Source organism: Pangasianodon hypophthalmus, chromosome 5 (assembly GCF_027358585.1).
Source record: "Pangasianodon hypophthalmus isolate fPanHyp1 chromosome 5, fPanHyp1.pri, whole genome shotgun sequence".
NCBI classification, from domain to species: Eukaryota; Metazoa; Chordata; class Actinopteri; order Siluriformes; family Pangasiidae; genus Pangasianodon; species Pangasianodon hypophthalmus.
Window position 1 is genome coordinate 27,823,432 of NC_069714.1, and position 27,878 is coordinate 27,851,309.

Consider the following 27,878-nt stretch of genomic DNA (forward strand, 5'->3'; position numbering starts at 1 on the left):
GCATCTCATTGGATAAGCTGCAGATACAAGGGTTGTCCAAATAGAAGCTGAGAAGTTTTTTTTCTTGTTTAGTGGAGAGATCAGACGTAGGAAGATGTAGATGTCCGTAACTTTCTTGCTTTCTGATATTCTTTGCTTGAAGTTTTTATCATCTCTTCAGTTGTGAGACCTGGCACAATCTCAGGGTTCGAGCTTCAGTCTGCTTTAATTGGCTACGTTGCTCTGCCGTGGCCTTGCATACGAGGGCCTTGCTGTGAATGGACTGCCAGTTCATGGATGTTAATGTTAAAAGCTTGTGTAATGTATGTGTTCACCCCAAACAAAAGCTTACACACATTATTAAATCTCCCTGACGGAGTGCTGATAAGGTTTCAGTACTGGAAAGATGTAACACAAAAGAAGGCTCTTTAGAGGATCCGTCCATGTGGAAGACAGATTGGAGTCCTGATGACTTTAGCTATTGTGCTATAAAGTTATTGTGTTCCTTGTACACAATTATTAAACCCAGCGAGCATGGACACAAGCTCTGTAAAAAAGTATTACAATAAACATCAGAGTGATATATCAGAGTGCAAATACACTTCAGGTTATAAGTGTGTGTGTGTGTGTGTGTTTTGTGTCATGACAGTGCATACATCATTTCACATTTCCATCTCTTTAATCACAAACATATTTAATAAACATACAAACAGGTGACAAATTAAAAGATAAAAAACTTGGTAGCTCTGTTTTTTATTTATCAGATCAATACTGCAGTTTTTCTGACTGATTTTTATCCTACGATGAAACACTGCTGTCCTGATGGGCGTGGTCTCTTCCAGGGTGACCCTGCCCCATATCCACAGGGCACGAGGCCTGACTAAATGGTATGATGAGGATGAAAATGATGTAAATGATATACAATGACTTTCACACTCACCACATCTCAAGCCAGTTGAACACCTGTGGGAGATTTTGGAGTGATGTGTTAAACAATGATCTTCACTGCCATCATCAAAACATCAACTGAGCGAATATCTTTTAAAAGAACACTGTTCATCACTCCAGTGTAGTTCCAGAGACTTGTAGACTCAAAGACATGAAGTAATGAAGCTTGGTGTTGGCTCATGGTGGCCCAACACCTTACTAACACACTTTATTTTGGTTTATCCTTGAATTTGTCACTGGGAAACTTTTCCCATCCAAATAGGCTATTAAGCCCAAATAAATAAAATACACTGGATTCTGGTGATAGCATCCTGACGTGACTTTGTTGATATATGAGCAAATGTTTTCTCAAGAACTAGTTCAAACAGGAGAAGGTCTAGTTTCTAGTTAAGGATCTAGGTCTAGTGTTCCACCATCTTCAGAGATGACTGGATTGACCATAGTGACGACAGTAAAAATGATTTAATTGGTTGAGATCAAGCTCAGAAAAAAAGCAGTCCTGAGCTCAGAAGATTAGATAATATTGGTGCCAGTATTGAACTGGTATGAAGAACTATCCAACTGGAACCATTGGTGCTGGACTGGTGGCCAATGTAGGAAGCACAGTTCCAGTTTTCTGGTGCCAAAGGATCCAGTACGTCTTGGAAAAACTCACAAATTAGATCTGAAGACATCAAGATCCATGCAATTTATTTGCTGTTTTATAGACTTCCAAATCAGATATGCCTCAGATACTTGACACATTTCAGATTTCTTCTTTTTTTTACCTGATTGGCTTTGCTGTCGGATTGACCATTTGCTTAACTGTTGTTGCCAGGATTGAGAAGATACGAACAACTATCCAACTGGAACCATTGGTGCTGGACTGGTGGCAAATGGAAGAAGCACAGTTCCAGTTTTCTGGTGGCACAGGATTCAGTAGTTTGTGGAAAAAACTAGCAAACTAGATTTGAAAATATCAAGATCCGTGCAGTTTATTTGCTATTGTATAAACATCCAGATCAGATATTTCTCATACATGACAAATTGCAGATTTTTTTAATCTATATTGGTGGTTAACGCTGCTCCTTTGTCTGCCCTTTGGTTAACCAGCTTATACTGGTTGAGATCAAACTCAGAAGACCACAGCTCAGAAGATCAAGCTCTGTTGGTCTTGAGCAGGTACCAAAAGCTATCCAACTAGAACCTTTGGTACTGGAGTGGTGGCCAATGGAAATATTGTGGGTTTTGTGGAAAAAATAGCAAACTGGATCTGAAAAGTAGTTCAAGACTTATTTACTTACTAAAGGCTTATAGACTAGATAAAAGATGACTCATATAGTTATGCATTTCAGATATTTTTTAACCCGACTGTATATTGTATATGCCTCTTTTATTTCTTTCTTTTGCTGGAGCACCATAACACAGCGAGCGGTTAGTGTCCCAATCCATACTGATCTGCCTCACCACGGCAACGCCTGCCATGGAAACAGTGGTCATGTGATCAGAGTAATGAGGACTGTGTAACACACAAAAGGAGCCTCTTCAGAGAATCTGTCCATGTGGAAGTAAAGTGATGAAAACCTGAACCTGCCAAAACAACAACAAAATTCAAAATAATGAAGTGTTTTAGTCAGTCGATGATTCAGGAATGTGTCGTTTTAAACTGAGACATTTTGTATTTAAATATTTCGTTCTCACACTATTTTGATAATTGAATAGTTCTTGCTCCAGAGATGAGCCACATAGTGAAATGGGGTTCAGGAGAAACACTGGTGACGGAGGTGACAGTGATGACCAACTAAGAGCTAAAACTAATGTGTAACACAATGACTGAGATGTTGATAACCACAGGATTAAAACTTTAAGACAAGACCTCTTGCAAGAGCCTTGAAACTGGCCATGGTTCTGCTGAAAGTATGATTTTTATGCCTTTGTTTTTTTGATTTGCAAATAATGCAAATCTGTGTCAGTCGGACACTAAAGAAGGGTTTAAAGATTTACTTTGAATTGTGTGTACATAGTCGTATGCAGAATGAGTGCAGTTTTTAAATGACTGGCGATGAATAAGATATTACACAATGATAAGTCAGTGTTGTTATTCCGAATCAGATTCATATTAAAAATATGGGACGTTAATGGATTTGGTGTAATTTACAGTTTGTTGATCACTGGTGTCTTCGCGCTGTTTATGCCGTGTTCTCAGTTTGCTGCTCATTAACTGCTCGTAAACGATCTTATACGTCTTGTAAATCATCCTGTACCATTCATCTGAGGAAGAATGTTATCTGCAGAACAAATGGGAAAAACTTCTTCATTCCTGATCACTTCATTTTTACAGACAAATTTCTTCTTCAGTTTTTTAATGATTTGAGGCTTTTTTTCTTGAGCCGTTAATTTCATTGTGCTCATGTTTTATATCTGCAAAAAAGAAAAAGTACGAATGTCCTGAATACAGATGAATGTGTCTAATACAGTATATCTCATAATAAGATTATGGTAGATGATTAAGCTTATTTCTAGGTATTTTCCCCCTAATTTCAACCTCGAAATCATCTTGTTCTTTTGACAGATAATTTAATAATTTTGCATCTTTCTATAGGCTTGAAACTGTTAAAGATTTTTGCTAACAGAACAAAACAATGTCAAACTTGAAATTAGCAAAATAGATAAAGTAGGATTACGGATTTCATATTTTATTCATTGTAGTCCCATATTGAGAAATGTTAGATAAATCTGTTGCTATTCAAGATATATTCACTTGCTAACATGTTCAAGAGGTGTCAGTGTGTCATAAGATCATTAGTCATCAAGTCATCAGGAAATCTTCTTTCCTGGTAATGCACTGTAAAAAAAGATATCTTAGCACATTAAAATATTTCGAATATAGCCAAATTCAATTAATATTTCTCTTTATTAGATTATTAAGCTTATTTCTAGATATGTTTACTCATTTTAAGCTTGAAATTTTCTTTTTCTGTTGGCTATAGCTGTGGAGCCTGCTTCATTTGTTCCTTGGCAATACACTGTATGTATGTACTCTCTGTATGAACTTACGGCCTTGTCCTGATTGATTGCTGCGTTAATCTTTTCAGGATTTTGTTCACATTTTCTGAATACTTCCCATTAATTTCCTGTAAATATGGGCTTTTGTGTCATTTATTCTCACATACGTTGATCATTTGTAAAGTGTCCAGGTGTAGTAGCTAGTAAACTGTCCATCAGTGAACAGTTGAAAACTTCAACAAAATAGATTTCATGTGAAAACTGTAATGAATTTCATGGTTACACTATTTGTCCATATAGTACACAGTTATAGAAGGGATTTATTTATAATCGCACTATCCAGTGTCATCCAGATGAGGATGGGTTCCCTTTTGAGTCTGGTTCCTCTCGAGGTTTCTTCCTCATGTCTTCTCAGGGAGTTTTTCCTTGCTACTGTCACCTCTGGCTCGCTCATTAGGGATAAATTCATACATTTACAATTTATATCCTGAATGTATTTATTTCTGTAAAGCTGCTTTGTGTCAGTGTCCATTGTTAAAAGCGCTATATGAATAAAACTGAATTAAACTGGCAACTCAGTGTAGATATTACACATAAATTCTAATAATATTATGAATGATAAGCTGGTAAAAGACATGATTGAATTCTGATGCGTCGCTGTAGGTGGATGAATGTGGACCAAAGATGAACATGCTTGTGATTGTCAGTTTGATAGACCTCCAGATCAGATACGCCTCGAATACACGGCATGGGTGAGCCGTGATTTCCTGTCCAAATGGACCATTAAAGGAGAAGATTAAGATGCATCATCTGTCTTCGTCTCTATCTCTTATGCTCTCTGTCCTCTTTCTTTATCTCACATCCATACTAGTTCTCTTTTTCTTTACCATACAAATGGATTTATTGGCATGGTTTGTAGTTACCAACAGCTGCCAAAGCATCAATTAGAAAAAGCTAAAAAATAGCTAAAACATATACAACTTTTGCTGTTAACTAGTCTTTATTATTTGGCTAAACTTTTACTGTCACATAACTTAATATTACTTTTATACTACTATTACTATGCATTATTAGATTTTATATCATTATTATTTTCTTCTTTCTGTCCCTGCTATACAAAATTTAAAAAAGCCAAAAATGAGAGTAAATGAAAACAGAAGGAATCATAAATGATAGTGTATAAAATATGTATTTTGCTGCTTTGTAAATGATGTACTTGCTGGTCTGATCTCGAAGGTTAAATCGTTGAATTTTTAGGGACATACAAAAGAAGGACACATTCTTTGACACATTTTTTATTGTTGCCATGTTTGAGCCCACTGGGTAGACTATGTAATGGTGATAATAATAATAATGGTGTTATTTTATTTAATGAAATCTATCTATATTTAAATCTATCCTATTAGCAGTCAATGATTGCAGCCTGTGAGTCATAAATAATTACAACGATCATTATATTTAAACGGGAAAAATCCAAATGGTCCGTTCGTCTATTGGTAGGAAAGTTTTGTTAGTGCAATATCTTAAAAGAAACAAACAAACAAACAAAAAAGTGGTTAAACAAGTGGTTAGGATTTGTATGGACTTATCCCGGCTACCACCAGATGAACTGATTACATTTTGGCATTGATCCAAACATGATCGAGCTATATTTTAATGGTATTTAATGGTATATAATGGCATATAAATTAGTAAGAAGAAGGACTAGACATGTTAGCGGTGAAACCATTCCTGGTGATGCCATTGGCATTGAGTTCTACTTCTTTTCTTTATTTTTTTAACTTCTAACATTATCAAATATCAAGTCGTCTCGTATCATGAACACTTAAATGGGAATTAATTGCAGGTAGGAAATAAAGTTATGAGTGGGAAAATGAAGAAACATCAGAACACACGCAACATAGGATTGTTTCAAGGATACATTCAAGCTGATCATCTGGATTTGTGGCTTTACAGTCGGGCTGTAATAAAGACCGCCATTGTAAAGTCCAAGAGCAGAACTAGCCAAGATTGAGTCAAGATCGAGTCCTAAAGCCAAGTCAGGATCGATACTGAAAACAATCATATCCTTTACTTCAGCTAGTTAGCTAGATTTGTGCAATGCGCCAATGAGTGGGCTTTTTTTTCTAGAAGAAAGAATTACAACTTGTCAAACTTTGTGCATTCAGAAAGAAATGTAAACACAAACATTCATTTTACAAACTCAAGACCAAGACAAGTCCAAGTACAAATGTCAGTAAGTCTGAGACAAGTCCAAGTCAATACAGAAAACATCTCGAGGCTGGACTCGAGTCCTACATGTGTACTTTACATCATCACATCTAAAATAAAATAATACAAGTCATTCTGAAGAGATATATCTCTCCCTCTTTCTCGTTTATAATACCTCCTGTCTTAGTCTCTCTCTCTCTCTCAGCTACATCTTTATCTCTCGCTTTCTCCAGATCTCTCTTAAGTGTTCCTGCATTGATCTGACTTTCTCTTTATCTGTTTCATTCACCGCATCTCTTTATCTCTCTCTCTCTCCCTCTGTCTCTCTCTCTGTCTTTCATGATGGCATCGGTGTGTATTGCAGGTGTGTAAGACAGTGGTGTAGGTGGTGAGGGACGGAGGCAGCAGGCAGAGTGCTGAGGAGCTGAAGTGTGCGTGGGCTCTACACAGCTGTGTGTGTTTGTGTGTATGTGGGTGTGTGTGTGTGTGTGTGTGTGTGTATGAATGAGAAAGAGTGTGTGTGTGTGTGTGTGTGTGTGTGTGTGTGTGTGTGGGCTGTAAGGAACTGTTATATACTAAGTGTGTGTGTGTGTGTGTGTGTGTGTGTATGAATGAGAAAGAGTGTGTGTGTGTGTGTGTGTGTGTGTGTGTGGGTGGGGTTAATGAGTGGGCTTTAAGGAACTCTTATATACGAAGTGTGTGTGTGTATGAATGAGAAAGAGTGTGTGTGTGTGTGTGCGTGTGTGTGTTTGTGTGTGGGTGGAATAATATGCGGACTGTAAGCAATTTGTGTACTGATATTACACACGGTGCAGGTTTGTATGCTGGAGCTTTAAGGAGGTGTGTGTATGTGTGTGTAAGTGTGTGTGTGGTGAGGGGTTAATGAGTGGGCTATAAAGAAATGTTATATACAAAGTGTGTGTGTGTGTCTGTGTGGGCTAATGTGTGGGCTGTGAGGAACTGTTATATACTAAGTGTGTGTGTGTGTGTGTGTGAAAGAGAGAGAGAGAGAGAGAGTGAATGTGGGTGGAATAATATGCAGACTGTAAGCAGTTTGTGTACTGACATTGCACACAAAGTACAGGTATGAGAGGTGTGTGTGTGTGTGTGTGTAGCTTGAAGCATGTATTATTGTTATACCATGGTATGTAGGTGTGTGTGTGGGTGTGTGTGTCTGTGTCTGTGTCTGTGTGTGCATGTGTGTGTGTGTGTTTGTGTGTGAGCATGTGTGTGAGCATGTGTGTGAGCATGTGTGTGTGTGTGAGCATGTGTGTGTGTGTGTGAGCAGGTGTGTGTGTGTGTGTGAGCAGGTGTAGGTGTTCAGAGCCTGAAGGATGCAGAGTGACTGTGCTGACTCATTGTGCCATTAGCCAGCGCTCCACTCCTCCCTCCATCATGCCGCTTGGATGCTGTGCTGTGTGAGTGTGTGTGAATGCAACACCTCCGCGTGGGCAGGTGTGTGTGTGCGCATGTGTGTGTGTATGTGTGTGTGTGTGTGTGTGTGCGCTGCGTGCTTTCAGAGTGTGTATTGATGAAGTGCGACGTTAAAGGAACAGTTTGGACAAAAAGGCATCTAATCAGTGAAGACATGGTGATTATTATTGTATGCAGTTTGCACGATGTTAAACTGGTAGCTTTGGACTTCTTTTAAATGTTAGCAAAAATTAAGAAACGCCAAATCTATCTTGGCTGACTGACTGAAGGATGGTGTACATTTTATTTTGTGTGGAATTGCTGCCTTAAAGCTGTAGCCGTGCCGCAGGATGGACTGAACCATCTGACGGGGGTGGACTGTCTTACACACACACACACACACACACACTCCCACACACACACACATCATGAATGGTTTGGGCTCCTCTCATGAAAGCAAAGCCTCTAAGTCTGTTCATGTCACACACACACACACACACACACACACACATTGTCACACACTCACACACACTCGACAGCCTTACAAAAGTTTTACTCTGGAAAGTTGCAGTGCTTTATTACTTCTCTTTACAGCTCAGGCTGATGTTGTTACGTGTTTAATGGAGAATTGTGCATTTAATTAGGCATATTAAAGATTTGACTGGCTTCTAAAATGTTTTATAAACACTGTCTGGTGAGAATATTTGCAAAAATGTGAAGATGCACATTGTCTGATGTGTTTCCCAGGGATTTGTGTGTGGAGTTGCTTGTGTGCGTCGCTTTATTATGAGGATTAAATGACACTTTATTGATCTCTGGTGGGAAATTGATTTGTTACAGCGGCATGCATTGAAATAAAGTTGAAGTGAAGTAGAAATATAGATAGACAGTATAACAGTATAAAGCACAGCATGTGGGCCAGAACAGAACAAACTACACATTTACAAGTGCAATATTACACAAATCTAATACAGACAGTGAAAAATACAAAATATATAGAATTGTATATAGAGAGATGGTTAAAGTACCACCACCTGAAATTCTTTCCTCATGTAAAAGTAAAATTATTCATCAAAAATAAATCCTGTGCTAAAAGTTGAAATATAGCTTCATATTCTTCACTCAGGTTAAGGTATACAGTCAAGTATAAAGTCGTACATTTATTATAAAAAGATGTCACACACTGATTTGATGCTACATTAGTGCTCATGGGTATCAGGTCTCATTCTCCCTGTCACGTCTGTTAAACTTTAGATTTGTTACGAATTTACATCGACTCCTTGAAGCCGTCTGACGCATAAAAGTCACCTATTGAGTTTACAAATGCACACACATTGGCCACTTTATTAGAAACGCCATACTAATATTGGATAGGACTCCAGGGCCTCAATTCTTCACAGCATAGGTGTTGGAAACGTTCCTTTGAGATTCTTGTCCATGTTGACATGATTGCATCATGCTCCCATTGTACCACTTTCTACCTGCAAACATTGTTTTCCAGTGTAAACAAAATTAATAGTATTATAAATATGTTTATTAATAATAAGCAAATGCATTATTATTTATAGGTTTTTACTGTATTGCTGACTGTTTGTGGGCAAACCTATATATCAGGATTCATACTGTGTATCGTGGAAATGGTATTTGTTATATCGCTCACGCCTACTTTAAATGCACTGTGGAATTGGGGTTTGGTTTGGGTTTATTCTTTGACTTGGTTTTGATTAACAACGGAGCTAATTTTTTTTCATTAGCTCAGTAAAATTATAAATAAATAGCTTCTAGCAGTGTTATTTATGTTGAACTGTAAAACACACCTGTTGTCGGATGTGTCTGCATTTTTAAAAAAAATACAAGTAACTTTCAGTCGAAACAAGAGAAAGTTTCATATTCCCTCGCCAGATGTTACATTATAGGAGGAAAACCAGAACTTTTGCTAGAAAGCAGAGACACATATGTTATTGTGCAGAACAGTAGCATGCATAATAAAACTGTGAAAGCACTTCTCACTTTTCACCATTCACACACTCGGCTCGTGAATTCACTCATCGGCCAAATGTGAGCTAAAAAATGGGTTCATGAGAACCTCTTTTTACATTTAGAGGACCAGACATTTCTCCGCCCTACAGAGAACGGAAGGAACATGGTATGCCTCTGTTACTCCACCTCAAAGCTTCTCAAAAACACAATCACTGATCTCAATCAGCAGCTGATCCTTTACTTACGTATCGAATTAGACTGCATACAAACAGTGTGTTAGCAAACGTAATAAAAAGCAGGGAGCACCATCTGATCTTCCCATCTATGTTTATACAAGTGTGTGATATTTCAGTTTCATTAGAGTACGTGCAGCAGAGCAGGTTTTTCAGATTTGACCCATTTCTCAAAGAATGCACCTTGATATTATCTTTCTTAATCTTCTTGTTGAGATAGTGGCCATTTTTTAATTTCTGAAAACTGCCACTGGTGCTTTCAATTTTCTCCATCTCCATCTCTTTTAGGCGGTCAATCAGTGTCTGAACCTGAAATAACCTTTGGACTAGCATCTAGGGTAAAAAAGTAGGACAGTAGAGAAATCCTGTTTCAGATTTAGTTCACTTTTCCCAAGTGACTCACTTTTTAGGCTAAAGGAATGCCCACATTTAAAGAGGAGGGAGTACGGAGAAACATAGAAGTCTCCATTTGTTAGCCAGAAAACAAGGCTATTTGAGGGAAAAGTGCTGACGCTGTGCATCATTATTATCAGTCAGTCCTTGAACTCAGGAACAGCCTGAGGTGATCTGTTACATATGTAGACAGACCAATCTTGTTTACATGTCTGTTCATGCCATAGACCCATGTAGCCAACTCTATTAATATACAGGGTGGATGACATGCCAAAAATTTCATATCCTAATACTTGAGGATGTATCACAATATAGGATTTAGCCAACAAACCGTCGGCAAAACAGTAGTGTTGCATTAAAACTGTAAAATTTACAAACTGTTAAACTTGAGTTTGATTATGGATTTATTTTTAGCCAAAAGGCCAAATTATTGCCATTTTAGCCATATGGCCAAGAGTATGGACACCTGACCATCACACCCATATGGGCTTGTTGAACATCTCATTCCAGATTTAGTTCCCCTTTTGCTGTTATAATAACCTCCATTCTTCTGGGAAGGCTTTCCACTAGAATTTACAGTGTGGCTGTGGGGATTTTGTTCATTCAGCTACTACAGCATTAGTGAGATCAGACACTGATGTTGGTGAGGAGGTCTGGGGTGCAGTCGGTGTTCCAGTTCATCCCAAAGGTGTTCAGTGGGGTTGAGGTCAGGGATCTGTGCAAGACACTCGAGTTCTTCCACTCCAACCTTCACACACCATTTTGAATTTATAAACACTTCAGTTATAGTATCAAACATCATCTTAAATCTATAAAGGCTAAAAAGGTTTTCACTATCTAGCACTTTTTGAATGTCTAGTAGCAGTACGTCAATTTGACCTGACCTGAGTTATAATCTGGACAAAGTTTTGCCACACACCCTTGTAGAACCTCATTCCTGTCACCTTGACTTACTTCTGCTAGACATTTACTTGAATGTGAGAAGTTTTAGCTTAGGTTTAGGGCTCGCTAAAGTCAGTGAACCACAACGTATGATGTAACTCTTCCAAAATTATTTCCACTCTAAACCACAAGTAGCTGGAGTGCCTCCTAACCAGAGAAACATACAATTTGCTTTAATGAAGTCGAATGCTCTGCTGAATGACCTAAAAGTGGCTGCGGTACTGGAGCAGCCGAGTAACAGGTCTCTGATTCGCCAGCAGTGTGTTGTTCTGCTCAGAAATATAAAGTTGGCAGTTAATGAGGGTTATGAAGGCTCCTGCAGAGCTGTAGATTGGCAGGACATTGCAGCAGTGATAACATGTCATGTTTTTTTGGGGGGAAATTGGTGGAAATTGCCTGCTGTTTGGGTAAATGGGAGAAGAGACTGCCTCTGCCATCTATTTACTGAAATCTTATGGAAGTGTTTTTGTGATGAACCTGGTTCCATAGATCAAGCAAAATGCTCAGCTGTGGTTTGTAGAAGGTCCGTGTCCATGTTTATTGTTTACTCATCTCTCCTTTTTTTCTCTATTTTTGCTATATAGTATTTCTCACTCTCTAAAAATTTCCTCCCTGTTGTATCATTCTGTCTTTGTATTTTTTTTCTACTATTTTTAAATTTTGTCCCATGTATTCACTCCTGTTTTGCTGTCAAACTGTGTTTTGCTTTTGATGTTGCATATGCACATAAATGGGATGCCATTTGTAATTATGAAATTATGACATAAACATCATTATTATATAAATGTTTCATTATGAAATAGAAGTAGTATTTTGAAAAAAATGCCATTTTGAAATAAATATGACAATAACAAAGACAGTGTTATTGTTAAAATATTGTTATTGTTGCCATCTTATTGGTATGTGTGTCCTGATTCCTTGTGTGTGTGAGCACACTTGGCAATAATAGCTCATTCTGATTCTGATTCTGAAAATGAGTACAATGGAATAATATTTTATAATGATGAGTTCAGTATTATTTATTTATTTAGTGACTCATTTATATGGTTATTGATGCATTTACTCATTTTATTACTTATATCATAGGGATATTTATTTATTTAATTTAGACTAAAATGGCATTTCACACATGTGCCTAAGAATGTTTTCTGTTTTCTTTCTATTTGCTTTGCTTCTACTTTCCTTTTCTTCCTTCCCTTTTCCCCTTCCCCGTCTCGCCTTTAATAATCCATAAAAATGTCATTTTATATTTTATACATTGCTAACAAAGTATGAATTGTCCTCTGAGGGGGGTGGTGGTTAAAAAAATGGAAAAATGTAAAGTTTACTGGTAGTCAGCACAGCAAAGATAATAACCTCACAAATTTGGCCTTGAAATTACAACTCCCAGGAGAGTAGTAATTTCACAGTTTTCAGAGTAGGAGCTTTTATTATAACCCTGATTTTTTAGCATCTTAAAAGGTTCCTCTGGGACCAAAAACCCTGTAAAAGGAGAATTTTCTTCCAGGAAAGGTTCCAAGTAGAAGCTCTTTAGAATGGTAGAACCACTGGCCATTGAAAAAGCACTGGAGAAACCATTTCTAGAAGTGTACACAACCTCAAAGTATTGTGTGAAATGTAATGTAATGGCCAAAAATATCTAATTTATAAAGTTTGTCCCGAATTCTGAAAATATGACACTGAACAATTTGAACAAATAGTATCTGAGAAGCTTCCAGCATCCAAAAACTGACCTTCTCTGTCAGACACATCTTGGCTGCTAACCTTTCCTTCGCTGATTTAGAACTGACGATAACTGAAGATAAGCTCCCACTTATTCTTAACCATCGTGTCTCAGATCTCTTAGGGAAATGTCAAACAAACACAAAACCTCTCCCCACTGAATCTGCAGCTTCATCTTAAATCTCTCTTTCCTTATTCTCTCTCGCTGGACCTTATCGCTTCTTGCGCAGGCTATTAGTCAGATGTCCATCATTCAGGATCTGGCCTTTTCAGTCTCCTTGGGAGAAAATTGTGGGGTGTCTGGATTGATTTCCACCTTGTTGTCAGAGATATGTGCCAATCATTTCTGTGCTTCCTCTCTTCAAAAAAGCCCCCATGATGTTTGAGGATCAAAAGCTAATGGCGTCTTTTACCAAAATTGCTCCTCTTGATTCTTTCTTAATGACCTGGTGGTGAATAGAATACCAGCCTTGCTTGTATAGACTCTTAATGCTTCTAACTGTCTGCTGTGAAGTAGCGAGCTGATATAGTTCATTGATCTTTCAATGGTGTGATTCTCAGAACGAAATTATTTTACGAGGAACCATGTAGAGAACAGTGGAACCATCCTGAAACCATGTAGGATCCATTCTGAGAATAAGGGCCAGATTTGGCTAACCTTTACTTCCTGGGAAACACCCAGGGGTTCTACTCAGAACCATGTAGAAAATGATGGAACCATCTAGAGACCATGTCTGGGCTTCGTCTCTGATGCACAAGCGCTGATGGCTTCTTCATTTACCAAAAAAGATCTGAATATAAAACAAAGCTGGCTAATTTAGAGGTTTGATTTGACTTCTGTGCTAATCTCTATCCAGTGACTGTTAAGATGTGGGTTGACGTAGCTAACCTTCACCCCCTGAGAAACATCTATCAAATGGTTGATGCACAAAACAAAAAAAAATATATATGTATATACAGTATCTACCATGGAACTTCCATCTAGGAAGCATGTCTGTTCTTCCTCTCTTGCACAAGTGCTAATGGCTTCTTCTTTTACCAAAAAGATGTGAACCTGATTAGAAAATAAGTGAATAGAAAATACGCTTTGGCTCACTTAGACTTTTTAAGTCTATGCTAATCTCAAACCATCTATTGTGATGAAGTGGGCTGATATAGCTCACCTTCTGAGAACTGGGCAATGCTCAGAACAAATTAATATATGACGCACCATGTAGAGAACCATGAAACTTCCATCTAGGGAGCATGTGTGTGTTCTTCTTCACTTTAAAAAAAGCCCCCATGATATTTGCGTATCAGTTACACAAGGGCTAATGGCTTCATTCACCAAAGCTAATCATTACCAAAGTTGGTCCTGATTCTGTATTAAGGATCTGATGGCTAATAGAAAACAAGCTTGGCTTGTTTAGACTTTTTATTTCCATCCTAATTTATGGATATCTAGTATGAAGGCATGGACTGATGTAGCTAACGTTCACCTCCTGGGAAACATGTCTCAAAGAGGAACCTGCTCAGAATGAAGTGATCTCTGAGGAACCATATAGATAACGATGTAGAGAAGTCTTCTCAAGGAAAGCAGATGTAAATCGATAAGTAAGGAATAAAGACAGGGTAGTGTGATGCGTCCTGACACACTGTGGATTTGCTCTTACCGTCCCAAAGATTATTTTTCAATAACAGCACATCCCGAAGTGATTTACTGACTGTTACAAAGCACTGACACTGGAGACTCCTTCCATAAAACCTGGCTAAACATTGTATAACATTTTTCATTTTCATTTTCATTTATTACTAGTAGTCTTGGACTCTATAGAGCATCTAACATACAAGCCCCTGTGAATGGGCTGTTGCTATAGAAACTATAATGTATTACAATGAGCACATTAATTACAATTTAACCAATGTCATCATGTTATAGAAAATTAATCAACACCTTCTGACCAATCAGATTCCAGAACTCAAGAGCGCTGTGGTATAATTTGGACTATGGTACATCTTGATTGAAGGTGATTAAAGGTCACTAAATCCTGGCTCCACTTCAGAGGAATGATTTCTAAGCAGTATTTTGATGCAAGATTCTTGTGGAAACTTCTTCTTGTCTGTTGCATAAAGCCGCTAACGTTCCTCTTTGTTTTACCTTCACATAGTTTTCTCCATAGGGAAAAAAGAGACCTTCTGTTGCGACTGACTCAGCCACGTTTCTTTAGGCGTCACTCGCTGTCAGGCCAAAACACTTTTAAGGATAGAAAAGCTTTGGAAAGTCGTCTCTCCTCCTGCCAGCTCCTATATTTAACCAGTGCTGACAAAGCATGATCAGGGACAGGCTTGGAAATGGAAGGCAGTTTTGGGGCAGATAGAACAATAAAGTTTATGGGCAGATAGAAAAATATCAGTGTGTGTGATCCTAGATGGGTGTGCACATTTATACCATAATTTTATAGCGTCCATGAGAACCAGTCAGAGCTTTTGTCAAATTATTTTGGTTACATATTGGACAAATGCCCATCAAAGCTCTAAGAAAACATCTTTTCAATGCAGAATCAGACACAGAGCGAGAAGAAAAAAAAAAGATGAATAATATGGGTGGTGGAAAAAAATAACCTCGGAGACTTTGCGTCTCGGTTAAAATACAAGTCTGGAGAGATTCAAGAGATAGCAGTACAATGGGATTAGTAAGATTTACCACAGATATAATCTACATTCCATTCGACTTATGTATCCACTACACGACTTTAGCCTGCACCATATCTCCCTCTCTTGAATGTTTTACTGTATATTTAAGATCGTACGATCATATAACTGTTGGAGCTGGATCCATGTGCAGTATATTTTGTGATTTATCGTATCTTCCCAGTCAAAGTCTGTTGTTAAATTGAACCTTTTTAGAAGGAATGAACACAGACAGATGTAGAAATGGTTTTGTGTTGATGACGAAAAATCTGGACCATTACAAAAAGTGATGCTGGACTTTGGCTGATCTGGAATCACTTTTATCTCTCATTGCTGAATAAGTGTGATTTCACACATTATTTTTCCTCAACCGCCAGTACACATTTTACACGTAATCCGTCTTAATGTAGCCGCAAAGTGGGCAGAATGTGTCCGCTCTTAAAAAAAAGCACTTCTGTCTGTGTTTTTTGGTTACAGCGTAGATTCCAAACTTGAAAAAAATTCAATTTTTCATAAAATTGCAATGACATCAAGTGTGTTTTTATCTCTCAACCAATCATTTCTCAAGTTAGAGATTAAATGAGAAAAAAACACATGGAGGACAAAGTTTTGGTGAAAAATTAGTCTGGTTAATAAATGGACACGACGATATGTGCAACATGTTGATTTGAAAAGATTTCAATGCCAGAATTCCAGTTGCAGTACAACTTACAATAACACTGTGACTATTTTTGTGAGGAAAAATACTCACCGGTACTCGAAATGACCCGCATTACTGATAATGATAAATCTAAACTAGAGATCAAGCTAGGCAAGTTAGTTAGCCGATATTAGCTAGTCTTGATAAGAGCGTTGTTATGGTTACATTATTGTTATGGTGTGTGTCGTGAGCACTTTTTTGAGCACTTTGGATGCAGAAAGCGTTTATATGGACAGGATGAACTGATTCTAGATCAACATTCTTACTCTGATCCCAAGTTCTCACCATCAAGCAGTAATTTCCCATGCAATCATGCAACTCCACTGTGGAATTAGGATTTTCTCAATTTTATGCAAATGAGTTAGTAAAAATGTGCAGAACAACAAATAAAGTACAAGTGGCTATAGTAAATATTTCAGACCAGTCATTTGGTGTGAGTGGTCCAGTTTAGAGTTGCGCAACTGCTTCCTTCCTAATCCATGTTTTGCTTTAATGGGAAAATCGAACAGAAAACTATTAATGCCATCTGGCTTCATTTCAGATTCCAGTGCAGATAAAACCTAAAAGCCTAGCAAGTCTGACTGCTGCTAAATTAAAACAGTCCTTCATCCTGGTCAGGGTGGCTGTGGATCCAGAGCCTATCTCGAGAACACTAGATGTGAAGCAGGAATACTTTGGATGGGACACCGTAGGCAATTTAGTGTAACCAATCCGCCTATCAGCATGTTTTTGGGAGTTGGGAGGAAACCAGAGAACCTTCATGAACACAGGGAGAACATGTGGAACTCCAGACAGTCAGTAACTCAAGCTCAGGATCAAACCGGAGACCCTGGAGCTGTGAGGCGGAAAAACTGTACCATCCCGCTGTACCACCGTGCCACCCGGTCAAAATATGCGTTGTGTTTATAGGAACGTTTTCCTTTTTATCATAACTAGATATTTAGATAGCTTCGAAGTGGGAATGAAGATTCTAGACAGACTGGTCAATGTTTAATAGTAGGTTATAAATTATACAGTATCCTCACTGTTATTGTTTTTGGACTTGATTGTCATTTCTCATTAAGACCCCAAAAGCTGGACAGTGAAGGACTGACAAACGTAGTGCTCTTGATATGACCACAAGAAAAAAAAACAAAAAAACAAAACTGTAGACATTCGTGACTCGTAGCCATTTAATATGAAGACAGGATGTTATGCCTAATGAAAGTGGACCATTTTTGATGCCATGTTTATGCGCATTTCCCTTTATTTCTTTCCCAGTGACCAAGAAAAATGTATTTTTAATGTAGGACTTCAAAGGTTTAAAAAATTCTTGTCCCCTAAAGCACTTACAAAGCTTTGAAGAGACTCAAACCGAGCCCATTTGTTTTGTATCCTGGTAAAGCCATTTCACGTTGTTCTGCCAGTGGATCTGTGACATGCTGAGTGTGTTTTCCTGGCTATGGTTATCAACATGTGTGTTCCAGAGGCTTGGAGAGAGAGAGAGAGAGAGAGAGAGAGAGAGAGAGGATCTCTCCTGTGAAAGAACAGTGAGTGGAGCTCATCTGAAACAGCCTGGGTCAGACGTAGCCTGACTTCTGTGACCTCAGCGAAGACTTCAGTAACGACAAAAAGTGTTGTGTTGTGTTTTCATTTTTCTGGGACGGATGAGAACTGAGCAAAGGACAAACCCACTCTGGAAGATTTGCCACTTCATTTCCATACAACAAACGTCTTATAAGTAATTTGCATAAAATTGAGACAATGTCTGCTGTAATGCTAAAATAAAGTTTATGTTAGTTTTCGATGTAGAATGTGGTAATGTTTGTTGTTGGCTAATCTTTGTGTGTGCTAGTGTCTCTCTTTTATTTATCAGTGTTTCCACAAATCTCCTAGTGGACTAGTAAAAGTGAACAGTTACTGCTTTTCTTTCTTTCTTTCTTTCTTTCTTTTGCCGTTCTGTTTCTCACTCTCATTTTATCTTTTGCTTTGTGTCTTCTCTTCTCTTCTTTTCTCTTCTCTTCTCTGCTGTTGTTACACTCTTTCTTTTATCTTTTCTTTTCTCTCTTACTTTCAGTCTCTCTATCCTCACTGTCCTTTTCCTTTGTTTTCCCCTCAATATTTCTGTTTGTATGTTTCTTTCTTTCTTTCTTTCTTTCTTTCTTTTGCTGTTATATTTCCCATTCTCACTCCCATTTTACCTTTTCATTGCTTTCTCTCTGTTTATCTTTCTCTATTTCTTTCTATAGTTTCTCTTTATCACCCTTTCTTCTCACTTGTTTTCTTTCTTTCTTTCTTTCTTTTTCTGCCATTCTGTTTCCCATTCGCACTCCCTTTTATCCTGTCTCACTCTGTTTCTCTATTTTTTTCTATGGTTTATTCTTCTCTTCTCTTCTCACACCACCAAGAAACAGATTTTTTTATTCATGTATATGACCGCCTGCATACTGATATGTCTACTGAGCAATATGAGCAAAAAAAAAAAAAAAAAAAAAAAGGAACACTAGCACATACACGTCTTCATCTCCCAGGGAAGAAGAACATGTCACCTTGTCTTCTTGTCCACTTGTCAGCATGAATAAAGAATCCAAATTGATGATAGCTGTAAAAAAAAAAAAAAAGGCAGAATATTAGGAACATGCATAAACACTGATAAAAAAGATGTGACGAAGTGGATTAACAAATGAGCAGCATGCTGAGACAAAATATGCTGATATTAGCTAACTGTGTGTGTGTGTGCGTGTGTGTGTGTGTGTGTGCGCTGTCTGGGACTTTACTTCTCACTGTCCTGCTATAGAGTGTTAAGGTCTTCTATACAGTGCTACTACACACACACACACACACTGTAGTGTAAATAAGCGTAGGAGTCAGACGAGTCAGACAAGACTGCTCACACTCCTCACACAAGATCAGAAACATTTTTGCTGCAGTAGTGTGTGTGTGTGTGTGTGTGTGTGTGTGTGTGAGAGAGAGAGAGAGAGATTTTTCACAGAGAGCTGTATGTGTGTACAGTCACAGAGCAGTGTGTGAGACAGAAATGCAGAAATACTGCTGGTCCCAGTGGAGGAACAAAACCTGCAGCATCACAGCTGGAGCCATGAGGAGTGTACACACACACACACACACACACACCAGAATAACTCTCTCTCTCTCTCTCTCTCTCTCTCTCTCTTTAATCTATCTTCATTTCTGCTTCTTATTCTATTTCTGTTTCCCTTTCTTCTTCTCCTTAATCTCTCTCTCTCTTAAAAAATATTTTTTCTCACTCACTTTTTATCAGTGTTTACTCTTTTTCTTTCTTTCTGTCAGTCTTTTTCCCATTCTCACTCTCATTTTAGCTTTTCATTGCTTTCTGCCTATATTTCCCTTTTTCTTTCTGTAGCTTCTCTTCTCTTCTCTTCTCTGGCATTTATAACTCTCACTATTTATTCTCTTTCATTCTCTTGCTTTCTTTCTTTCACCATCCTCTCTCTCTCTCTCTCTCTCTCTGTCTCTCTCACTCAACCATCAACCTCTTATCGTTGTTTTTTTTTTTTATCTTTAATTTCCATCCAGTCCCCGAAGGCCTCTCCGATGCTATTATTCGTTGCTATGGAAACTGACTCCGGGTGTGTTGCCGTGGTAACAGAGGTTCGGCCGCCCACGGCTCTGGGCAGAAGAACCTCTTCATGAAGGCAGTAAGAGGCTCAGAGAGTGGAAGGAGTTAGTCAGCATGTCAATGGGCCAAAACCAACCCCACACACACACGCACACACCACACACACACACACACACACAGCAGGCTGGGAAAAAAAAGCCCGCACTATTCTGCCTGAAGAGTGGTTATTTATTTTTTAAATCTTTGCTCAGAAAAAGCGAGTATGTTGATGTGAGGATAAGACTTGATCATTCTGATAGATTCATTTGTCTGTGACAATAAATCAACATTTAATTAGATTATAATTGCAAAGCTTTAGATCTCTAGAGCGCTTTCTTTGTTCCCCGATCATTATCCAGTCCCAAGTCAATTCTCCTAATGAATAATTCAAAACCAGTGTCATGCTGAGTGAGGATGAAGGCATTTGATGGATATGATGATGCTGCTGGTAGTGTGTGTGTGAGAGTGTGTGTGTGTGTGTGTTTTAGCAACCACTGGAACAGTTATTTTATGTGAGAGGTGTCTTAATGGACGCTCGTATTGCCTGGCTGCAGTGGAGGGCTTTGTACTGTGTGGTGAGTGGTGTATGTATACATCCTGTGCCTTGCAGCAGGAAGTGACAGGAAGCTGCTGTCACTGATCCGTATGGAGATGAAGCACAGAGTCGTAACGTTACACAACTCTTTAACCCAAATTCCCCCAACACGGCCAACTCCACACTGTCTTCACACACACTGGATGATCAATTCTTGTCCAAGGCGATGGAGTTTGATAGAGAGGATTGGTATTTGGTTAGTTTTTCTATTTCTTAATTTTATGGCACATTGTAGCATGCTTTTTATCTGTCGCACAATTTTTAAACAATTGTCTTTAATTTTTTTAAATAATATTATTTATCCAAGCTAAGAACAAGCAATTTCATTGTACAAGGGCCTTGTACATATGATAATAAAGTTCTTGAATCTCGTTGGTGTTTGATGAAAGATATTGATTGAAAATATCGCTATGGATTTTTTAGTTATTTGATGATGGATATTGGAGTTAGTTGGTGTTTTAGGGAAGTGTGTTTTTTTCCATAGTTGATGAAGGTGTCATGCTGTTTGATGGAGAATGTTGATGCATGTTGGTGTTTCATGGAGGTTCGTGTTTGTTGGAGGAATACAGTGTTTGCTGGTGCTTGAATGAGTAACACCAGCTGCTTTTTGGTGTTTGGTAGAGATTATTAATGATATTTAGTGATTTATGGAAGCATTTGTGGTGTTTGTTTGTGTTTGATGGAGAAACACCAGTCACATTTTGGTGTTTGATAAAGAAGGCCATGATTTTTGCGTTTGATTGATAATGGTGGTATTTGTGTTTGAATGTTGGTGTTGAAGTTTGTGCTGAGCTTCTGTCTCTGTTCTCCCTGTGTCGATATGAGTTCCTCTGGGTTCTCTGGTTTCTTCTCACCTCCAAAAACAAGCCAGTAGCTATGCTAAATTGGCCCTAGGTAGACTGACTCCTTATGCAGAGTGTATAGCCCAGGATAGGCTTCGGATCCACTGCCACCCTGACCAGGATAAAGCGCTTACTGAATTCTTTAAGTTTACCGAATTACTGAATTCTCTAGCTTGATCTCTAAACATTCACTGTCTGTGTGTGTCGAGTTTTTTTTACGTACTTGTGCTGTAGATCTACGCAGGTTTGTGAAAAGCTGTGAAATTTCCTGCCCGTCTGTGATTTGTAACACACCCTACACTTCTGCGGCTGAGTGTTACACATGGCGTCAGCTTCCACCTCGTTTCATGAGTTCACTCACCCTGACAATTATATCAAAGCGTTGGCGATATGTTAACAGAGCGGGAGGGAACAGTCTTCTGGCAGCATGAGTATAACATTGTGTTTCATGGGAGCATGCAGAGGTCTGTGCCCGCTTGTTTATTACTCCTTGTGTCGGGTGTCTGGCGGGAAGGAGAAGAGATATTTTGGAGTACTTGTGTTTTGTAGTGTAGATTTGAAGGGTGCTTGAGTGTGGATTCAGCTCTGGCAGACAGAGACTCCCTCCTACGTGCCTAAGCCTACGCTTCGCTCACATGTTTGTTTCCCAGCCAAGTATTTACTGCATGCCTCGTTAAGCTCATCGTTTGATAGACTCCAGCATTAATAACCCTTAATTAGTTAGCACATCACGGAGTTCACTTTTGCAGCTTATTTTATAAATTTGTAGCTACATTTTCACTATCTACTTACTCCTTGTGTCACGTAGTTACTTATCTGGTGTTTACAAAGGTTTGTTTTCCTATTTTTAATTCTCATAATCTTCTTTTCCTAATGATCAGGGTTCATCTTTCTTTGCCAAGAGCACCAACGCATCTCCAAATAAGGCCAGCAAACATCAGCAAAAACTAATATTCCCCATCAAACACCAAGAAACATCAGTAGTCTCCAATGTTCATAAATAAAGACCACCATACATCTATGAACACCACCATTCTCTAACAAACATTACCGTAGACAAATGAACAAGACCATTCTCCAATATATACTAACATTCACGAATAAACACCATAATACACCAGTAAATGCCATCTATTCTCCAACGAACACCAACATACACCAATAAACACCATCATTCTCCAAGGAACACCACCATACACCAATAAACACCATCATTCTCCAAGGAACACCACCATACACCAATAAACGCCATCAATCTCCAACAAACACCACCATACACCAATAAACACCATCATTCTCCAACAACACACACCAATGTACACCATCTTTTTTCAACAAACAATGCCATCATTCTCCAGCGAGCATCACTATACACCAATAAACACCATCATTCTCCAATGAACACCACCATACACCAATAAACGCCATCAATCTCCAACAAACACCACCATACACCAATAAACACCATCATTCTCCAACAACACACACCAATGTACACCATCTTTTTTCAACAAACAATGCCATCATTCTCCAGCGAGCACCACTATACACCAATAAACACCATCATTCTCCAATGAACACCACCATACACCAATAAACACCATCATTCTCCAACGAACACCACCATACACCAGTAAACACCATCATTCTCCAACGAACACCACTGTACACCAATGTACACCATCTTTTTTCAACAAACAATGCCATCATTCTCCAACAAACACCATCATACACCAATAAACACCATCATTCTCCAAGGAACACCACCATACACCAATAAACACCATCATTCTCCAAGGAACACCACCATACACCAATAAACACCATCATTCTCCAAGGAACACCACCATACACCAATAAACACCATCATTCTCCAACAAACACCACCATACACCAATGTACACCATTTTTTTTTAACAAACAATGCCATCATTCTCCAACATACACTAATATACCCCAGCCAGCACCAATATCCTCCATTAACCACCCAGTAATGTCAGTATTTTTCAACATGCAGTGTAATGAGAAGCGCTGATCCTCGTGCTGGATTAGGAGTTATGCTGGCTCATTAGGTGTGTGGATTATACTAGCATGTGAATGGGACACAAGATTAAGGTCTTCCACAAGCTGGACAGATGGATGGCAATGAAAAGTGGGAGGTGAAAGGATTGAAGAGTTCAAATGCAAAGTTGAACTGCTGCTTTATTTCCCTCAGCAGCAGGAAACCAAGCACATAGCCTGACCTTTGACCCTTCTTGCTTTCACACATGGCTCACAATGTGATGGTTCCTGACTGAAGAGTTCTCTGAAAGAATCGCCGTCCTTCGTGTGTCCTTGCCTTTCCTTTTGTGTTGCGTTCCCCTTGTGTTGTTGTGTTCTTTTTGTAGTGTGTGTTAGTGTGTTGGCAGTTAGAAGGAGAGTGTGGTTTGGGCTGTGTGTGAGAGAGAAAAGAGAGAAAGAGAGAGAGAGGGAGTAGGGGTTAGGGGGTTAGGGGGTCGGAAGCGTTAAAAAAGGCTACTACCAAGAGGCAGAGCTGTTTACGACGACAACACAGCTCCTGCTGAAAGAGCCCCTTGTCTGCAGGGCCACAGTGTGTGTTACGGGAGCATTACATCATTAAAACACACACCACACATGTACACTTAGTCATGTTGGTCTGTTATATTCTGGACCATGTACACAGCTGAAGTGTGGGATCTGAAATCTTGTAACACCAAATTTAAGTGATGTCTATGTATCAGTCTAATGCTGTTAAGGTTATGAGAGTCATGGATGTTAGCCTGTAGTATGTGCACTGAATATTAAACAAAGAAGCAATTCAATTCAATTCGTTTTTATTTGTGTCGCGCTTTTAAAAATGTACATTGTCACAAAGCATCTTTACAGAAATCTATCGATTCCGGATATAAATTTTTAATTTATGCATTTAAATTAGCTAATTTTTGATGTTAGATAGATGCATTAGCTTTTTAGATTAGACAAAGTTTAGTTATGTAATTTACACATAATAAGAAACTATAGATTTCCATGTATTATGGACATTGTTTGAAAAACAAAATATATTTAATTCTCCACGACAATAAATGATAGCATTTGAAGATATCTTAAATGAAGGAAAAGTTATCTAATGTTCCTTATTATGAGAAATGTAACAAATATAAGACCCTTAAGCCTGTTTTTAGACATACATACTAATTTCTAGCTTAAAATGGTCTTAGTCTTATTACTCTATTGGCAGATGATTTTGCTTTTTTTTTAATAGAAATAAATGATCTGACAAAAGAATTCTATTCAAGCTTGAAATGAATAGAAAAGGCTAGAATTAGGCTTAATAATCTTACATTTGTTTACTTAACTATGTAATAAAGTTAGAAATATTATATATATATATATATATATATATATATATATATATATATATATATATTTTAGTTTTATATATGTATACATCAATTTATATATTATTAGTTGAATTTGCCTATATTCAAGATATTTTACTTGCTAAAATATTATTTTTGTAGTTTATAATGTGTTTTAAAGACAAAGGAACTTTAAATGTTTGGGATAATGTATAAAATAAATAAAAATCTAATTCTAAGAACTTGGATTTTTTGTGATTCAGCAAACTCTTTAATAATAATAATAATAATAATAATAATAATAATAATAATAACAACAGTGGTCGGGAATGTTGTGTGAAGATGTAGTGGACATTGAGGCTGTAGTACTTCAGTAAGTTTTCTTACGAGTGAAGCAGTGGCATTCTGGCAGAAAGGTTTGCGTTTTGTTTGCGTGATAAAAGTAAATATTGTGTTGGTAATTATGCGGTGTACGCAGTGGAGCTGTTTTCATTACTAGTACAGTTTACACACACGCAGCTCAGAGACACAGCCCATGGACCTGCATAGATATTTAATGTTACATACACATTCAGCTCTACCCGTTACTGAGACTAAACCCCCTGAGACCGCTTGAGTGTGTGTGTGTGTGTGTGTGCATGTGTGTGTGTGTGTGTGTGTGTGTGAGAGAGAGAGAGAGAGAGAGAGAGAATGAAAGAAACCACACATAAAAGGGCATCCATGTTACACAGAGAGCAAATTAGCCAGCAGTGTGGAGCCAGACTACTTCCTTTCCTCTTTCTCTCTCTCTCTCTGTCTCTCTTTCTCACACGCAAACACACACACGTCACAGCACTACATGTAGCACATGTAGGCGTGTTTTCTTCAACAGTATTTTGGTAATGTTTTGTGTGTGTGTGTGTGTAAGGAGAGTGTCTTGGTCCAGAGCTTTCACTACACCCTTCTTTACCCACCCTGAAGTGGCCACTGCCCTCAGCCACAGTCCTGGCACTATCCGTCTCTCCTGCTGTCAGTTCTTTCTTTCTTTCTTTCTTTCTTTCTTTCTTTCTTTCTTTCTTTCAATCCTCTGCTCTCTCCCTCTGTAGTATTAATTCTTTTCTTCAAGGTTACATGTGCCTTTCCTTATTTTTAAACTTCCCGTGTGTAGTTTCTAACTCATACTCGTTCTTCTCATGTTCTTTATTTCTCTTCATTGTTTTCTCTGTTTGGGTTTAATAAAGCTCTTTTATTGATGGGACGGTATACAATACAATATTACCACAACTTGAAGAACTGTGTGAGAACGACAAACACAACAGATAACTCACAATTTCAGTATGAAAAAAAAAACAATAACTAGAGTAATATAGTTAGCGATAAGAGGAAAAACTAGCACCATTGTGTGGATTCTCTCTCTCTCTCTCTCTCTCTCTCTCTCTCTCTCTCTCTCTGTCTCTCTCTCTCTCTTTCTTGCTCCCTTCATATTCTTCTGGAAACATTTGTAAAAATGTAATTATATGATTAATTCAGTCAGAGTTTTGCAGTTTGCGGTCAATGTAAGCCCTTGATATCTCACTGCTGTTACATCATCATCAGTTTTTTTTTTTTGTTTGTTTCTTTTCAATTAATTTCAGTTCAATTCAATAAACTCTCGTGGCAAGGCCATTACAGCAGTTACAGTATTGCCAAAGCAGAATTTTTATACAAATCACAATTTAAAAAAAAAAGAGCAAAAATAAATATACAAACTTTTCAACCTTTCTGTCTTGTATATACTAAACACCTCTCTCTGTCAGAGTATTTTTCTCTCTCTCTTTACTTTGCATTCTCTAGTTTTCCAATTCTTTCTTAATTTTTCTCTCATTTTTCACACTGCTCTCTCTCTCTCTCTCTCTCTCTCTCTCTTTCTTTCTTTCAGTTCACTATAGCTCTCTTTTACTGACATGACCATACACAGTGCAATATAAAGTTGCGAAAACTGTGTGAAAACAACAGCAAAAATAACAAAATGTCACTATTAACAATGCTAACATCAACAATAACACAGAAACGACTAGAGATGGTACTAATCTCATACCCGGGATCAGTATCAACCTTTTAGTAGCAAAAAAAAATGGCAGATCAGATATTGAAAGTAAAGAAAAAGGAACAAATTTGTACCAAATGGAAAAGAATGGAATTCAATTTGGAAAAGATTTATTTGGAAAGAGGCATGATTGTATTGTTTTTCTAAGATTTGATTATATTTACACTTAATTACATTTGTTATATTTGTCATGTACGTGATTTTTCTGTTTAACCGAAAATATAAAGGTGAGGTTTTGCGTAAGTCATATTTTTATCTATGTATTTTTTAAAGCTTAGAAGAAGAAAAGGAAAAAGTAATAAGATGAGTATCGATATCGATATCAGTTTTGAAAAAGAAAAAATGGTATCGCGCCACCTGTAGCAATAACAATAATACTAACAGCAAAAAATGGCACTATTAATCTTTTCTCCCTGTCTTCCTTTCACTTTTCTCTTATCTCTGTTATTGTATTCGTTCTCTCCTTGTAACATTCTCTTAGTCAATTTTTCTACTTCTTTCCTGTGATTTCCCCCTCTTTCCCTCATTTCCTCTGGTTTTATTTCTAGCTTTCTCTCTCTGATTTATATACAGTTTGATGATGAAGATGATGATGTGAAATATCTCTGGGGTTTTTATCCATCGCAAACAAACCTCACATATAATTAGTGCTTTACATTTGTGCAAATGCCTTTTTTTTTGAGTCTCTCCTGCTCTTTCTTCATCTCTGTCCATCTCTTCCCTCCCTCTGGAGGATTGCCCCTCTCTGCACTTCCTTTCTCGCTCTCATTATTTAAGCCTGTGCGCTAAACTGGCCCCTGGGAAGCATATTTCACACAAGAGGAATTTCCTGTCTTCTTCACAAGAGTGGGATGAAGAAACGGAGAGAGAGAGAGAGAGAGAGAGAGACGAGGAGAGAGAGAGGGAGGAAATGACACCTCAGCCAAGAACTGGTACTCCATCATCCTCTCTCGCTCTCCTTCATATTGCAGTTGTGTGTTTATGTGTCAGTGTGTGTTATAGTGTGTGTGTGTGTTTATTAACAAATTCGCAGCTCATATGTTAGAGAAGAGCTCCGTTGCTGAGTCGGCAGCTTTGCCTTTTCTTTTCATCCAATCAGAGATCAGAGAGCGTCTCCCTCGCTCACATCTGTCAGGCAGACTGAGAGCGAGGCTTTCGTTCACTTCTCCATCCATTTCCACAACTTCGGTTTCACTACCACCACATGAGGATGAAGCCTTTCTGC

The 27,878-nt window shown here is 38.1% G+C and overlaps 1 protein-coding gene across 8 annotated transcripts in view; it reads left to right on the plus strand.

Moving 5' to 3' along the window:
* map2 (microtubule-associated protein 2) overlaps nucleotides 1-27,878 on the plus strand; it is a 128,076-nt gene that overhangs the window by 7,167 nt on the left and 93,031 nt on the right. For 2 of the 8 annotated variants that reach the window (XM_053234330.1, XM_053234331.1), the window contains exon 1: nucleotides 26,404-27,585. The exons of 1 other annotated variant lie outside the window; for it this stretch is intronic. The gene's annotated coding sequence lies outside the window, so the exon portion shown is untranslated. Of the gene's footprint in view, nucleotides 1-26,402; nucleotides 27,586-27,878 lie in introns of those variants that run through there. 5 more of the 8 variants (XM_053234337.1, XM_053234333.1, XM_053234334.1 and 2 more) reach the window with 5 other exon arrangements.